The sequence below is a fragment of the Cherax quadricarinatus genome, chromosome 8 (genome assembly GCF_038502225.1).
Source record: "Cherax quadricarinatus isolate ZL_2023a chromosome 8, ASM3850222v1, whole genome shotgun sequence".
In the NCBI taxonomy this organism is placed as follows: domain Eukaryota; kingdom Metazoa; phylum Arthropoda; class Malacostraca; order Decapoda; family Parastacidae; genus Cherax; species Cherax quadricarinatus.
Genome location: NC_091299.1, coordinates 23,138,255 through 23,150,899, shown reverse-complemented (window position 1 = coordinate 23,150,899; position 12,645 = coordinate 23,138,255). Strand labels below are relative to the sequence as shown.

Below are 12,645 nucleotides of genomic sequence, written 5' to 3'. Positions count from 1 at the left end.
GGTCTGAAATGGACTAATCTACTTCACAATATTCCTTGTGGGAACAAATTCGATCAGTACTGGCACCTGAACATACTTCTGGAGTGAAAAAATATCGTTAACCGGGGATCCACTTTATTTATATTAATAGATTAAAATCTTAAATTATAGAGTAAAAAGCTTAATGTTATTGTTGTTAATGATGATGAGCAAGTAACTTAAGTAGCATAAACTTGAAATTAGATGCTTTTGGCTTTTATCCATTCAAATATTTATTATCTTCAGTCCATGCAGTAGCCTCTTCTAAACCAGCACCACCACCCACTGACCTACCATCACAACCCTAGTATCCTCTCTCTTCCTTTAAGAATCCTGGGAATTTGATTTTGCATTGGGGTATTTCAAATGGCCCCTCTGGTAAGCCACTACATTGATTCTTATGAGCTATCCCTGAGGAGCTAAATCTGCACTATCTGTTCCAGGTTTAGCATGTGTGACATCAACTCGTGCTGTGGTTGTTGTGGAGTCATGGAAGGGGTGGGGGCAAACCCTCTGCCAGTCAAACAAGGCTCCATTTGCACTTTAATGGTTGTTTGTGGGTTATATAGGACCCCTAAGCTTTGGTAATTACTGCATCGAATTTGCTTGCTCATAATTGTCACGAGTTTTTAGTCACCATGTATCTCCATGCTATCCTAGTTATTCGCCATAATTACCAGCAACAACGGGTTTCTGTTTGCTGACCAAGTCATATTAAGTGTGCTGGCTTTAGTGGAGTATGCTGCAGCTTACCTCTAGTTCAGAAGGCCCAGGAGTGGCTCACCAGTCTCATGCCTGATGCAAGAATGAGGCATTCTGTTGGTTCTGGTAATGGCTACATGGATGCTAAATTGAGCAAACACCACAGTAGACTTATGCCTCATCATTACATTTTGGGCAAAATTAATTTGTATGTCCTAGGGAAATGGGAAGCCTGGTGGGCTATATGGATGAGCAGCAAATTATGCAGTGTTCTGCAAGACATGGATGTTTAATCCTTCTCTGTCCACGAGAATTGTTCCTGTGCAATGATCCTCTGTAGTCACAATAGGTTGTCCATACTTCACCCAGAGCCACCTGCTCTAAAAACACACTTGCTCACCTCTCTCAGATCTTTTTTGATGCTGATGACTCTAAAACCTATATTATTTATCTGAATATTGCTTCAACCTTTTTGTCATGGTTTGAATTATAATAAATACCAGGATTCTTATGGGGACCTTGGAGAAATTTTTTTTGGGGTAATGTCAGTGAAGTGCATTAAGGAAAGAATTTGGTAACTTGGTGGGGGTTAAAAAGTGGAAGATCTTCAATAAATTATTTAACTAATAAACACCAGCAATGTGCAGGTACACTTCTCTGTAAGCTAATTTCAGAGAAGTGTAGTGGGACTAACAACTACCTTATTTCCTTCTCATATTCCATCACACACACAGTGGGTTGTCTACATGCGTGATAATGTTATAAACAAATTAAGTGCTAAACCCGTAAGGGTCATACAGCCACACAAGTGGTGAAACCTGTCAGCCTGAGCTGCAAGACTTTAGCTGTGACGTGAGGATATGGTCATGTGTTCCACTAAAGGTTTAGTGGGTAATGATTTTTTAACAATTTGGTATATGATAGTATTACACCTTGTCAGATTATTATTATTATTATTATAATAAAAAAGAAGTGCTAAGCCAGCAGCTTGTCAGAGCCATGCAGAGGGTGGGGCTCTGACAAGGTCTTGAGCTCCCTTAATAGATGAACCCTCAGTGGAATAATAGATAATATCTTCATTTCCTCAGTAATGATGTTGAGGGGAGGGGCATGGCAGGGGGGGGAAGGGGAACTGATGGGTCTTCACCCCGACTTCTCTATATTATATTTCCATTATGATTATATTATTGTCTTGTGTGGGCTTCCTGATCCCTTGATGCTCCCACCCTCACCTCTTGAGACTGTCTTAGGTTCCTTAATTACCTCACGCCACTCACTCTCTTCATATTTTTTTTTTTATTATCACACCGGCCGATTCCCACCAAGGCAGGGTGGCCCGAAAAAGAAAAACTTTCACCATCATTCACTCCATCACTGTCTTGCCAGAAGGGTGCTTTACACTACAGTTTTTAAACTGCAACATTAACACCCCTCCTTCAGAGTGCAGGCACTGTACTTCCCATCTCCAGGACTCAAGTCCGGCCTGCCGGTTTCCCTGAATCCCTTCATAAGTGTTACTTTGCTCACACTCCAACAGCACGTCAAGTATTAAAAACCATTTGTCTCCATTCACTCCTATCAAACACGCTCACGCATGCCTGCTGGAAGTCCAAGCCCCTCGCACACAAAACCTCCTTTACCCCCTCCCTCCAACCCTTCCTAGGCCGACCCCTACCCCGCCTTCCTTCCACTACAGACTGATACACTCTTGAAGTCATTCTGTTTCGCTCCATTCTCTCTACATGTCCGAACCACCTCAACAACCCTTCCTCAGCCCTCTGGACAACAGTTTTGGTAATCCCGCACCTCCTCCTAACTTCCAAACTACGAATTCTCTGCATTATATTCACACCACACATTGCCCTCAGACATGACATCTCCACTGCCTCCAGCCTTCTCCTCGCTGCAACATTCATCACCCACGCTTCACACCCATATAAGAGCATTGGTAAAACTATACTCTCATACATTCCCCTCTTTGCCTCCAAGTTGTAAACCATTCTAAAGTTTAACGCTGAGCTTCACTTTGTAAGCAGTTCTTATCGCAGGTATAGCACAGGGTAGGCCTATCAGTGGCCTACATAATAAGCATTAATCAACACCAAGACACATTGCTCCTTACAAAATATATTTGTTAGCAATCTTTATCAATGTATGTTATCAGTTATGGATCATCTCAGCTGCTTCATTCTTGGCAGCATTACTATCTTTGTGGAGCAATGAACCCCTAGGCTATGTTAGTGACATATCTTGCACTCTTCATCCATACCTTGTCTTCTCCATCCATACCCTACCCTCTTCATTCATACCCTGCCTTCTCTATCCATACCCTGCACTCTCCATCCATATCTTGCACTCTATCCATACCCTACTCTCTTCATCCATACCCTGCCTTCTTCATCCATACCCTGCACTACCCATCCATACCCTGCACTATCCATCCATATCCAGCACTCCATCCATACCCTGTCCTCTTCATCCATACCTTGCTTTCTTCATCTGTACCCTGCACTCTTCTTATCCTGCACTCCATCCACACCCTGCTCTCTTTATCCATACCCTGTACTCTTCATCCATACTCTTCATACCCTGCCCTCTTCATCCATATCCTGCCCTCTCCATCCATATCCTGCCCTATCCACCCATACACTCCCCTCTCCATCCATACCCTAGATGCAAGTGGCAATTGGGTATTCAGTCAGCTTCATTCCTTTATTAATTTTAAGTCCATAATCCTACCCCTGGGGTGGTACCTGCCATCTGAGGTGGTATCTGCCCTCCTGCCCCCTGGGGTGATACCTGCCCTCCTTGGGTGGTACCTGCCCCTGTGAAGGTGTATATGGTGTCAGGGAAGCCCCAGTCTGCCACTGCTGGGATACCACAGTCCTCAACTCACCCACCCCTTCCCCCATCCCAATCACAGCCCTCACATGACCGTCCTAGGACTATACCTCTCAGGGAAGGTTCCTTGATGTTGGTGAGGGGCTCTTGATTTAGGGAATTGGATCTGTGCTCCAGTTCCCCGAATTAAGCCTGAATGCCTTCCACATCCCCCCCAGGTGCTGTATAATCCTATGGGTTTAGCACTTCCCCTTGATTATAATAACCCTAGGACTATACAATTCTTTTTTTTAACATGTTGGCTGTCTCCCACAGAGGCAGGGTGACCCAAAAAAAGAAAACTTTCACCATCACTGTCTTTGCAGAGGCATGTAAATATGACAGTTTAGACATCACTCTAAACAGCAAATATCCCAAACCCCTCCTTTAAAGTACAGGTTTTGTATATGAATATGAGAAATACACCAAAAGGACCTAAGTTTAATCCTGGGAGGAAGACAAATTGGGCAAGTCTCTCAACACTTGCTAAACCTGTTCAGCTAGCAGTAAATAAGTAACTTCGTATTATCTAGTGCTGTAGATCAGGGTCTAAGACAGAGGGCCTCAAAAACCTCAAGTGAAAATAAGGCACACTGCTTGTCTTTCTTGGGTTATTCTACCCTTGATGCTGGTGAGGGCTCTTGATCCAACAAATCTTATTTTTATTCTTCCTTGGATCACCCCTAGATATAATAATTGGATTATTTTGCATTTGCATTATTTACCCTCTGGAGTTAATCTGAAGAAAGTTTTTCTTGCTCTCCTCCAAGAGGAAGACAAGGGAAGAGCAGCAAGCTGCAAAATTGTATTTAGTAAAAATATACTGTGATAAAAGGATAAAAGGTTGATGGGTAGGCTCCAGGATGTACATGTTTATAGAGGGGCAACTGATATATCACCTCTTCAAGGGGGGCTCCTTGGCGTGGTGAAGAGGCTCTTGGTCTGAGGAATTAGCCCTGTCGGTCTTCTTCCTCAGACCGAACCTAATTACCCCCCATTCTCCCCTCCCCTATCCCATCCTCCCCATCCTCCCCTTTTTCCATTCCTCCTCCTCCTCCTCACCCCTCCCTTTTGCCCTTCCTCTTTTTAGCCTTCGTGATTTCTCCCACAGGCGCGCTAGTTCCTAGGTAGGGGAAAGGACACCGGGGTCCATCCCATTCCGTTGAGGTTTCTTGGCGGTGGCGTAGTTTGCCGTGGAATCTGGATTGCCTAGGGATGTCCCGATCCCTCTCCGGTATCCCGGAGTAGCTTTGGGTGTCTTTTGGGCGACGGGTGTATCTCTGGAAGCCACCTTTCGGATTCCGGGGGTGGTGGCTGAAGGAGGTATGCTTTGTGGCGGATATCCGGCCGCCCTCTCTTTTGTCCACCGAGGTAGCTCGGCAGATGTGAGGTTGCTATCCCAGATTGCTGGTTTACTGGCATGAAGGGTAGGGTATGGCACGGGTTCCATGCTGCATCTGCGCTACTAGCGGTGTCGAGTCCTCTTGGGCGCGGAGGGAGATTTCTGGCCCTTTCATTCCTCCTAGGAACTATCCCTCCCCGGTCCCCCCCTTTTTTTTCTTTTTTTTATTTTTATTTTCTTTTCTTCTTTCTTTTTTTTTCTTAAAAACAAAAAGAAAGAAGTAACCTAACCATGGCAGCCCTAGTCCATGAACCTGGTACCCCCGGGCCCCTTCTTGATACCGCACCCCGTTCTGACCCCGCCTCGTCTTTGGACCACTCTTCAGACATTCCTCATGCCTCTGTACCTATTGCCGGTGCTGTTTCCTCACCCGCTTCAGGTACTGAGGCCTCGACTGACTCCTTCGATTTATCAGACCTTCGCTCTCCTCTGACTATGCTTCCGGCCTCTCCCTCTACGGTGCGGCAATTTTCAAATCGCCGACCCGTTCCACGTCGGACCAACTCTGGTCCCACGCCTAAACGTCAACGACAATTACCTGCTGATGATACTTCTCCACCTTCACCTTCTCGTTCTTCTCAGAAACGATCGACACGTCCTTCACTACCTTTCCACGCTCAGTTTCAGACTGAACAGTGGACTAAATTCTTCACTTTACGACCAACTTCCTCTACTGCCTATCTTTCTGACCATAGTATTGGCAAGGCACTCCTACGCCATGTTGGTAAAGATATTTCTTTTCATGCTCTTAAGAGCGGTACTCGCATCATTACCGTACAGAATGCTACCCAGGCTCGTGAGCTCTCTCGTCTTTCCCATATAGATACTGTTCCTGTCACCCTTGAAAAACATCATTCCCTCAATTCTTGTAGTGGTACCGTTATTCTGCCCCATACCATAGTTCAACAAAATTTCCAGACATGTGGCACCGACATTCTAGAACAGCTGGAACTCCAAGATCTCCCAATCCTCAAGGTAGACACTTACGTTCTTCCTGCCCGTGGGCGGAGACGATACCCTAGCAATGTGGCTCGTTTAACTTTTGACAGCCGAGAACTCCCATCCTCCGTTTATATAGCAGGACATCGGTTACAAGTTCGAAAGGTGATCCCTACACCACAACAGTGTAGAAATTGCTGGCGATTTGGCCATCCAGCGAAATATTGCAGATCTATCGCCGAATGCCCAGTCTGTGGTGCCGATGACCATTCTAATACGTCTTGCAATCGATCTCCCTCTTGCCTTAACTGTCATGAGGCTCACCCTTCGTACTCTCGCCGTTGTCAGGTCTATTTAAACGAGCGGGAAATCCGTTACCTCAAAGAGACAGAAGGTCTCCCTTATGCCATGGCAGTTTCTCATCTCCGCCTCCAAGGGAGACTCCCACGTGTTTCTTATTCCCGTGTTTCAAAACGTCCCCCCACTTCTGGTATCCCATCTTCTACACCCACCTCTGTGGTTACCTCTCCCATAATCACTCCTGTATCTAATCCTTTTGCTGTCCTCGGCTCAGACGTCCCTACTTCAACGCCTCAGTCTAATCTCGCTTCTTCGAGTTCTCTCTTACAAGCCTCAGTATCGACGAGACCTCGTACGACACCTCTTCCCAATCGTCCCTCTACTTCTCAAAAGTCAAAAAAAGGTCCGGTAACACCTCCTACCCATCTTCCACCTCCTCATTTTACCCTCCCTGTCTCTGTCCCTAGTTCTTCCCCTCTCACTGGCTCAGTTACAAGTGCAGAGGTTCACCCTCCTCCTCGTAATGTACCTTCCTCCCCTGTTCCCTCCCAAGTTTCTTCCTCTTCTGCCACCTCCCAGGTTCCTGTCTCTTCTGTCCCCTGCCACGCTTCTCCAGTTCCCTCCACCCTTTCGCCCCCCCCTACCTTGGTACAGTCCAATACAGTTCCAATCTTTACTCATCCTCCCCCTACCATTCCCAATATTGTCTCCCATACGACATCTCTGAATTCCGAAACACTTGAAGCAATCTCTGAATATATTGCAGAGACCAAACCATCAATGGACACTGATCCACCTTCCGCTCTTTCTCTCTCCTCTGCTCCATCTGCGCAACTCCTTTCTTCACAGCGCACCGTTCCTTCGCTGCTTGAACATTTTCCACTGCCTCCGCATGTGGACTTTTCTAACCCTTCTAGTCCGTAGGAACCCTTACCTGCAGATTTCAAGTATCTTTATCATTGCCAATCATGGCCTTTTTACAGTGGAATATACGCGGCCTCAGGGGTAATCGGGGTGAGCTTCAGATGTTACTCTCCCAGTTTGCCCCTGTTGGTGTTTGCTTACAGGAACCAAAATTACACTCTGCTGTTATTTCTCACATCTCAGGCTATAATTTATTGTATTCTTCAGATCCTTTTCCTGATGGGACCTTTAATGAAAGTGCCCTTCTTCTCCGCACTGATATTCCGTACCATCAGCTATTTATTCATACTTCGCTGCATTACACAGCAGCCCGTATCCACTTACATAGGTGGTATACGCTCTGTTCTTTATATCTCTCTCCTTCTCGGGCATTATCTATTCCGGATTTTGCCTTCCTTGTTTCGTCATTACCGCCACCGATTCTGTTACTTGGTGATTTTAATGCCCACCATTTCCTCTGGGGAGGGTCTCACTGTGATTCCCGTGGAATTCAGTTAGAGGCTTTTCTTGCCACCCACCCCCTCCATGTTTTAAATACAGGTACTCACACCCATTTTGATCCTCGGACTCATACTCTCTCTTGCATCGATCTCTCAGTTTGCTCTTCCTCCGCCGCATTAGACTTTACTTGGTCTGTTCTCCCGGACTTACATGACAGTGATCATTTCCCAATCATTCTTACTTCCCCTTCATATTCGCCACCTCCTCGCACCCCACGCTGGCAATTTAATCGGGCAAATTGGAACCTTTACTCACACCTGACTGTTTTTAAAGAGGTTCCTTCTTCGTCCTCCATCGATGAGCTTTTACACCTCTTCTCGTCCTCCGTTTTCACCGCAGCTTCTCATTCTATACCCCAAACTTCGGGCAGGCATTCTCAGAAATGCGTGCCTTGGTGGTCTCCTGCTTGTGCTCGTGCAGTACGTTTGAAACGCGCTGCATGGGGCAGGTACCGGTACAATAGAACCACAGAGCGACTCCTTGATTTTAAACAGAAGCGTGCGATCGCTCGCCGTGTCATCCGTGACGCTAAACGCACTTGCTGGCGAGATTATGTCTCCACCATCACCTCTGCTTCCTCTATGAGTGCAGTCTGGAAAAAAGTACGAAAACTGAGTGGTAAATATTCTCCTGACCCGGCTCCTGTTCTGCGGGTTGCCGGTGTTGATATAGCAAACCCACTAGATGTTGCCAATGAAATTGGCAATCATCTGGTCCGTATTTCTCAGGGACTCCATCTATGCCCCTCATTTCTTTCCTCAAAGTCTGCCAGAGAGTTAGCACCCTTGGACTTTTCTTCTCTCAGAGAAGAACAGTATAATGTGCCTTTTACACTTCAAGAACTGGAGGCAACACTCTCAGCTTGTCGATCATCGGCAGCTGGGCCCGACGACATTCATATTCGTATGCTACAACATTTACATCAGTCAGCCCTTGCAGTCCTATTACGCCTTTACAATCTTATTTGGTCACAAGGAGTTCTTCCACAGCTGTGGAAATCCGCCATTGTTCTCCCTTTCCGCAAACCAGGCACTACGGGACATGAAACCTCCCACTATCGTCCCATTGCTCTTACCAGTGCAGTTTGCAAAGTAATGGAACGTCTAGTAAATAGACGTTTAGTGTGGTATTTAGAGACACACAACAGTCTCTCCACTCGTCAATATGGCTTTCGTAAGGGACGTTCTACCATAGACCCCTTACTGCGCTTGGATACGTATGTTCGTAATGCCTTTGCGAATAACCACTCAGTTATTGCCATATTTTTTGACCTTGAGAAGGCATATGACACAACTTGGAGGTATAATATTTTAGCCCAAGCCCACTCCTTAGGCCTTCGAGGCAATCTACCATCCTTCCTTAAGAACTTTTTAACTGACAGGCATTTCCGTGTTCGGGTTAATAATGTGCTCTCCCCGGACTTTGTCCAAGCTGAAGGTGTCCCCCAGGGATGTGTTCTGAGCACAACACTTTTTCTCCTTGCTATTAATGATTTGGCCTCTAGTCTTCCATCAAATATTTGGTCATCACTCTATGTTGATGACTTCGCTATTGCCTGTGCAGGCGCTGACTGTCACCTCCTTACAGTTTCTCTCCAGCATGCAGTCGACCGTGTTTCCAATTGGGCCACCACACATGGGTTTAAATTTTCCAGCACTAAAACCCACCAAATCACTTTCACTAGACGCTCTGTCATCTCTGATCATCCTTTGTACCTCTATGGCTCACGTATCCCTGAACGTGATACAGTCAAGTTTCTGGGCCTCCTCTTTGATCGTAGGTTATCCTGGAAACCTCACATTACCTCTCTGAAGGCAACTTGTCACAGCCGGCTGAACCTTCTTAAAACCCTTGCTCATCTTTCGTGGGGAGCTGATCGTCGAACCCTCCTTCACCTACATTCCACCCTTATTTTATCGAAACTTGATTATGGTGACCAGATCTATTCAGCGGCATCTCCTGCTACTCTCTCTAGCCTTAACCCCATTCATCACCAAGGATTACGTTTATGCCTTGGTGCTTTTCGCTCTTCCCCTGTCGAAAGCCTCTATGCAGAAGCGAACGTTCCATCCTTATCCGATCGCCGTGATGCCCATTGCCTGCGCTACTATGTACGCTCTCATGATCTCCGCAATCCTTCCATTTATAGAATGGTCACTGATATTAGTAGACATTCTTTATTTGTTCGCCGCCCCTGCTTACTCCGTCCCTTCTCTCTTCGCCTTCATTCGCTCTTGTCTTCTCTTCAACTACCACCTTTCTATGTACATGTAGCATCTCACTTTTCCCTACCCCCCTGGGAAGTTCCAGCTGTTCGAGTCTGTTCTTTCTCCCTCCCTTGCTCGAAAGCCCAACTGTCTACGGTCGCTTCCCGCTCTCTTTTTCTTGACCACTTTCACTCTCATTCTCATGCCATTGCTGTGTACACAGATGGCTCTAAGTCTTCTGACGGCGTAGGATTCGCAGCAGTGTTTCCCGACAGCGTCGTACAAGGGCATTTACTATCTTCAGCTAGTATTTTTACTGCTGAATTATATGCCATCCTTACAGCACTTATCCGTATTGCATCTATGCCTGTGTCATCATTTGTGGTTGTCTCAGACTCCCTTAGTGCTTTACAGGCTATACAAAAATTTGATACACCTCACCCCTTAGTCCTCCGTATCCAACTTTGGCTACGCCGCATCTTTACTAAGCATAAAGATATTGTTTTTTGTTGGGTCCCTGGTCATGTTGACGTACAGGGCAATGAACAGGCAGACACTGCTGCGCGGTCAGCAGTACATGACCTACCAGTTTCTTATAGAGGTATTCCATGTACGGACTATTTTGCTGTAATATCTTCCCACCTTCACACCCGTTGGCAACAACGTTGGTCTACTATGCTCGGCAACAAACTTCAGTCTATTAAACCGAGTATAGGTTACTGGCCGTCTTCTTATCACCAGTGTCGAGGTTGGGAGACTACTCTCTCCCGTCTTCGCATTGGCCATACTCGTCTTACTCATGGATATCTCATGGAGAGGCGTCTTGCTCCTCTCTGTGAGAATTGCCAAGCTCCATTATCAGTCAGCCACATTCTGTTGGACTGCCCACTTTATCAACGAGCACGCAGAATTTACCTCTGTCGTCGTCTTCGCCCCGCTGCTCTCTCTTTACCTTCCCTTCTCGCTGATGGACCCACCTTTCATCCGGACTCTCTCATTGACTTTTTGACAACGACTGACTTACTTCACAAATTCTGATACTTTCAGCCCTTTCTACTTGTATCTCTTGCTACCCTCTACCCCCGTACTATCCCCTGCCCCGCTGTTTTCTGTAACCTGCTGATCATCCCCCCTCCCTTCTGCCATCCAATTCCCTTGCTTCCTTCCCTACCCTGCAGCGCTGTATAGCCCTTGTGGCTTAGCGCTTCTTTTTGATTATAATAATAATAACTGATATATCAGATCATTATTTAGTTGTAGCTACAGTTAGAGTAAGAGGTAGATGGGAAAAGAGGAAGGTGGCAACAACAAGTAAGAGGGAGGTGAAAGTGTATAAACTAAGGGAGGAGGAAGTTCGGGCGAGATATAAGCGACTATTGGCAGAAAGGTGGGCTAGTGCAAAGATGAGTAGTGGGGGGGTTGAAGAGGGTTGGAATAGTTTTAAAAATGCAGTATTAGAATGTGGGGCAGAAGTTTGTGGTTATAGGAGGGTGGGGGCAGGAGGAAAGAGGAGTGATTGGTGGAATGAAGTAAAGGGTGTGATAAAAGAGAAAAAGGTAGCTTACGAGAGGTTTTTACAAAGCAGAAGTGTTACAAGAAGAGCAGAGTATATGGAGAGTAAAAGAAAGGTGAAGAGAGTGGTGAGAGAGTGCAAAAGGAGAGCAGATGAAAGAGTGGGAGAGGCACTGTCAAGAAATTTTAATGAAAATAAGAAAAAATTTTGGAGTGAGTTAAACAAGTTAAGAAAGCCTAGGGAAAGTATGGATTTGTCCGTTAAAAACAGAGTAGGGGAGTTAGTAGATGGGGAGAGGGAGGTATTAGGTAGATGGCGAGAATATTTTGAGGAACTTTTAAATGTTGAGGAAGAAAGGGAGGCGGTAATTTCATGCACTGGCCAGGGAGGTATACCATCTTTTAGGAGTGAAGAAGAGCAGAATGCAAGTGTGGTGGAGGTACGTGAGGCATTACGTAGAATGAAAGGGGGTAAAGCAGCTGGAACTGATGGGATCATGACAGAAATGTTAAAAGCAGGGGGGGATATAGTGTTGGAGTGGTTGGTACTTTTGTTTAATAAATGTATGAAAGAGGGGAAGGTACCTAGGGATTGGCAGAGAGCATGTATAGTCCCTTTATATAAAGGGAAAGGGGACAAAAGAGATTGTAAAAATTATAGAGGAATAAGTTTACTGAGTATACCAGGAAAAGTATACGGTAGAGTTATAATTGAAAGAATTAGAGGTAAGACAGAATGTAGAATTGCGGATGAGCAAGGAGGCTTCAGAGTGGGTAGGGGATGTGTAGATCAAGTGTTTACATTGAAGCATATATGTGAACAGTATTTAGATAAAGGTAGGGAAGTTTTTATTGCATTTATGGATTTAGAAAAGGCATATGATAGAGTGGATAGAGGAGCAATGTGGCAGATGTTGCAAGTTTATGGAATAGGTGGTAAGTTACTAAATGCTGTAAAGAGCTTTTATGAGGATAGTGAGGCTCAGGTTAGGGGGTGTAGAAGAGAGGGAGAATACTTCCCGGTAAAAGTAGGTCTTAGACAGGGATGTGTAATGTCACCATGGTTGTTTAATATATTTATAGATGGGGTTGTAAAAGAAGTAAATGCTAGGGTGTTCGGGAGAGGGGTGGGATTAAATTATGGGGAATCAAATTCAAAATGGGAATTGACACAGTTACTTTTTGCTGATGATACTGTGCTTATGGGAGATTCTAAAGAAAAATTGCGAAGGTTAGTGGATGAGTTTGAGAATGTGTGTA

General features: G+C 45.6%; 1 protein-coding gene across 2 annotated transcripts in view; it reads left to right on the top strand.

The window, feature by feature from the left end:
- LOC128698616 (uncharacterized) overlaps positions 1–12,645 on the top strand; it is a 203,509-nt gene that overhangs the window by 186,963 nt on the left and 3,901 nt on the right. The window lies entirely within an intron of this gene.